We start from the raw sequence: 5171 nt of genomic DNA, 5'->3' as shown, positions 1-5171 counted from the left end.
GCCACTGGATCGGTGGAACTACTTGCAGAAACTATTGTTGAGGCTGAGTTGTTGTGTATTTTCAAACTGTGCCAGACAGATATTTAATCAGAAAGACGATGAAGCTTTGTCGAGGCAATGCAGAAGAATTGAGTTGAGGATTATCAGATCAGCCATGAGTTCATTGAATGGTGGAGCAGACTCAATGGGCTGATTGGCCGACTTCCAATCCTACATCATTTGGTCTAACGCCTTATTTTATTGATAAATTTAGAGTTCTGAGGGGATGGGAAGAAGGGATAGAAAAGGTTTCTCAAACTGATCAGACAGATCAGGACCTACGCTCATAAGTTCATGAACAAGAAATGTGCTGTGGACTGAAGACAACAAATGGCACTGGGCACACCGCTGATGGGTATGTGCAGAAGTTGTAATTACTAAAGAAAATTTGTGGATCTTATATTGTTGCCAACTTGGTGATCATGCTGGATGATGAATCGCGGGATGTTTCATACAGCAAAAGGTTGTGAAAGAATGAAAGAATCGTTTCATTGGAGAAGTTTTCTGCGGTTTCAATTTAATTGACTGTTTGAAATACTGATCAGAACTTTGTGTGTTGTACTACATTAAAATTCACAATCCCACTGGATAAACTATTGCACTCGATCTCTCCTTATTTGCTTCATTTTCTATGGCTAAATTCATAGAAAGTCAAGATGGAATGAAAGGAGGAAAGAAATGTTTGCACTCCTTTTCATTATCCCAATTTAACTTACAACAGAAACAATTTGCTTTTCTTTCCTTTGATGAGGTATCGATTTATCACAAATCTCCGTGCAATGAAGGGCATTAGCAAGATTCTCCATTCAGTGCATACTGAAGATGCGAAGCACAAAGGTAAACCACAGCTGCTTTTGATAGAAGTAACAGCCCGAGTTGGATTCAAATCCACACATGCACAATGAAAGAGCAACCCGCCGCCTTCACCTCTGGGCCACTTCAGCCCATGGCAAAGGGGCTCACTTGTGACCACATCAAGATTACATATGGTGTACCGAGGGGATAAGAAATTCCCTGAGCGGAATCGAATCCACACCATTATGTTACTGTTTTCAGCGGAATAATAATACCAGCAAAATCCAAGGAATTGACCTCGTCCTTGGAAGGAATACCTTATCATTGATTTATTTCGAGTCGGAACCGTCTCAGAATTAACCAGCAAACATGAAATTCCCGTCACATTCACACGCACATTTAGTCTTGACGTATACTTTCTTCAGACAGTTTCTCTCCCAAGTGAAGAATTATATATGGAGAGAGAAGTGAAGGTGATGTTTTAGCTCGATGGGCTTTCTCATATGGCTGAACGTAAGCTGGGTAAAATTCCCGGAAATGCAGTTTTGTTCGTTTCATTTTATAAATTTTGCTGCACCTTCACTCTGTTCATTCCAATGATCGGAAGTGAATTGGATTTATATGATTGGAACGCTTATAGTTGGATTCAATTTTGCTCCGAATTTATTTCAGCTTAAAGAAAATACTGATGTGAAAAACAAAAGGTTAAGCTACAAAGCAAGATGCCAGTTTTGATGCTCAGTTACGTTGGCAGATTTCAGTGGGTATCAAATGAACCCAATATCATGGCGATCATCCTCCCATCTTTAAGGCATGGGATTAAAGCAGGAAATCGATCTCCAAGAGACGGGTCACTTCCTAAACATTATGGAATAGCTTTCCTTGACATTATACAAAATCTGCTCAGTTCCATTTATGATGCTTCATGTGGAATATTAATACAAATCTTTCAAAAGTCTGAGGTTTTTTTTGCTGAATCTTACTCAGCTGCAGACGTTTCCGATATTTCTTTTCATCTGAAGTCGTCCAAATTAGACATTGTTTCCTCGCACCTTCTACCCTCTACACCCCACTTTTACACTTTTACCTGGCCACAGGCTGTCTCTCTCCTGGTGAAACTCACTGCTTGTGTGTCTCTAAATGTGCTTTCCCAAATATTTTGGAAACGGATTGTCTGAGTGACAGAAATTCTGCTTCCATTATTTCTTTGTCCTACATCAATGGTTTTGAAATCTTGACTTTCAGAAATTTATGAACTTGAAAGAGAGAATTTACCACATATTTCCTCTCTCCAAACCTCAAATACTCCGGAAAACTTCCATTCGGTTTTCCTTGGTTTAGTTTCAAATTTTCCAAAACACAAATAAATAAAATTCCATCCCTACTAAACGCCGTCAGCATCGTCTCCAATGTTTTAGCAGCCCAGTAAACGCTGGCAGTGTCCTCTGATCGAATCACAGATTCCCTACAATGGAGAAAGTACAATTCAGCCAATAGATTCTATAGGGACACTCTGAACAGCATCTCAACCAGATCTAGCTCCCGTTTCTATCCACGCAGGCCTCTGGCTTGTGATTTCAAATAAACCTGCTGGAATAAAACCTGGCATCGTGTGACCTTATCACTGCGTTACCCATGGATAATTCACTTAACTTACTGAAGTCACTCCCTGGACACATCAGCGCAATTTTACATGGCCAATCCACCTAACCTACAGACTTAAGAGCAGTGCGAACCACTGTAGTGTACATTGAACACTATCTGTATCATGTGTAATGACTTTACACACTGGTAACTCATCCTAGTGAAAGCCTGCTGCGCCCACCAAACCGAATTCAATGCATCCAAACGCGGTTCTACGCTGTACAACCTCATTACTGCTGCTGGAAATGTTTCTGCACTCAGATCTGAATGGGTTTACTTTGTTGTCTTCCTCAGATTCCTGCTTTTAATAAACACATCAGTCAGGAACAACTGTATAAAATGGATTTCATTGCAACGCAAACACAATGTGCAGTTTGCTGAAGTTACGTGTTTGCACTGTCACTGACACTCTCTCTCCCCAGGAGCTGCAGTCCGTCTCCACGCTGATTCAGACAGCACTGTCCTTCCTGTGACATGTCCCATCGAGAATGGAAGGCCAAGCATTAATAACTTTCAGTTGCGAACAAAGTGACAGGTTTAAAACCTTTACGATGCCCCCAGCGGAGAGTTGAGCCCTGTGACAGGCGGGGACAGTAACCACGATACTGTGGAGGACAACGACATCGAAGGTGGCCCTTCAGCCAGTTGTGGCCACACTTGTCCAACACAACTGCTTTACGACCTGAATCAAGATTTCCACCGTTTAGCCCATAGTCTTATTAATTTGGCATCACAAATTCACATCTCAATTTTTTTAAAGATTAGAACGATTTCCACCTCTCTGACCCTTTCCGCAAATCTACTCAAAACGTTCTGCCTTTTTCCGAAGTCTCTTGCCCCCAGTGTTCGAACTCTCCATCAATAACAAACGCTTCTTTCAGTCTATCCTATCCATATCCCTCATTATTTTGTACATCTCAGTCATGTCTTCTCCAATCTACTCTGCTCGGCGACAATAAACCCCAGTCTGTCCAATCTCTCCTCACAACTGAAACTCTTCAGCCGAGACAATATCCCAGTGAATCTCTACTGCAACGTTCCCAGTGCGATCACATCCATGCAGTACTCTGAATTGCAGAACTGCGCAAAGTAATCTAGATAGAGACGAATGAACTTTTTTTTTCTATTCCGTTACAGTATGAGGGCGTCGCTGGTTCGGCAGTATTTATTGCCATCCCTAATTGCGCAGCGGGTTGTTGAGACTCAACCATATTGTAGTGAGCCTGTAGTCACATGGAGGCCCGAGCAGGTAAGAATGGCAGTTTCATTCCTTAAAAGACGTCAGATTTTTTTTTCAACAATTGAACATGGATATATAGGAGTTTTTAGATTCGTAATTCCAGATATTTATTGAATCCCAATTCTATCGCCTAGCATGGTCTGAGTCAAACCCGAGTCCATGGTGTCTGAATAAACAGTCCAGTGTTCAGTGGTAATAGCGCTCGGCCATTGCAGAAAAGGAGTGAAACTGATCTTATCCAATGAAGTCGCTTTTCCCCGATACTGCTCTGTGCCATTTTCCTGAGCTAGACCGCCCCCACCCCCAATAATATCTGGTCCATGTCGGTAAAAGCGGCTACATGAGTATCGAACTCACAACAGTGGTAACCAAATGGATCAAATGGTCTGTGGGTCCCGGTGGTGGGGTTGGGGCACGTTCACCCAGCAACAGTGACTGCAGCCACACAGACTGATTGGTATCAACGTGAGAGTCTGTATTAGAATCTGCAATGCCTTAGTGAAATAGGAAATGACTCCACAAACACATGATGATAGAGCAGCGCTCCGAAAGTTAGTGCTTCAATTAAACCTGTAAGACCAGAACCTGGTGTTGGGTCATTTTTAACTTTGTACTCCATAGTCCAACACCGGCATCTCCAAATTAATGAAATGGGGGTATGGGATGGAAAGTTCGCTTAGTGATCATAAGAGGGAAGAAATCTCTGAGAACGGGTGGATTTGAATTCTGACATATGAAGCACAGAGATGTGAGCGAGCAGAGCTTGAAGGAAAATAACATCACCTTGGAGAAAATCAAAACGTTAAAACAACTGATTCCTTTGTGTTTCACAAAAGACTGGGACACATAGAGCGATTGCTGCCGTGACTCGGATTCGAACCGAGGTTGCTGCGGCCACAACACAGAGTACTAACCACTATACGATCACGGCACCCCACAGACAAACGCCCTTAGCACCCGCCATAAGTACAGTATCATAAGAAATGCTAGGCAGAGCACCAAATGCACAATATCAGTGCTTAGCGAACAGTGGCAATTATGTGGGAACTCAGAATGGGCTGACCGTTTTACATCGGTGCCCACAGAGGCCATGCTGATTCCATCGTTAATGTGCTGAAAGCTGAGGTAAATAGATTTCTCCAAAACATCAAAGACTCTGGGGACAGTGCAGCTTTTGTTACCTGCACATCCACCAATAACATTTATTGCATCCGTTGCTCCCGGCACGGTCTCCTGTACATTGGGGAGACTGGGCGCCTCCTCGCAGAGCGCTTTAAGGAACATCTCTGGGACAACCGCACCAATCAACCCAGCGCCCTGTGGCCCAAAATTTCAACACTCCCTCCCACTCTGCCGAGTACATGGAGGTCCTGGGTCTCGTTCATCGCCACTCCCTCACCACCAGACGCCTGGAGGAAGAATGCCTCATCTTCCACCTCGGAACACTTCAACC

General features: G+C 43.2%; 1 non-coding gene across 1 annotated transcript; it reads right to left on the bottom strand.

The window, feature by feature from the left end:
- Positions 1-4577: 4577 nt before the first annotated feature.
- trnah-gug (transfer RNA histidin (anticodon GUG)) lies at positions 4578-4649 on the bottom strand. Its single transcript has one exon. It is a non-coding gene; the product is annotated as a tRNA-His (tRNA).
- Positions 4650-5171: the final 522 nt, after the last annotated feature.

The sequence above is a fragment of the Chiloscyllium punctatum genome, unplaced genomic scaffold (assembly GCF_047496795.1).
Source record: "Chiloscyllium punctatum isolate Juve2018m unplaced genomic scaffold, sChiPun1.3 scaffold_117, whole genome shotgun sequence".
Taxonomy (NCBI): domain Eukaryota; kingdom Metazoa; phylum Chordata; class Chondrichthyes; order Orectolobiformes; family Hemiscylliidae; genus Chiloscyllium; species Chiloscyllium punctatum.
This window is presented reverse-complemented; position numbering and strand designations above follow the sequence as displayed.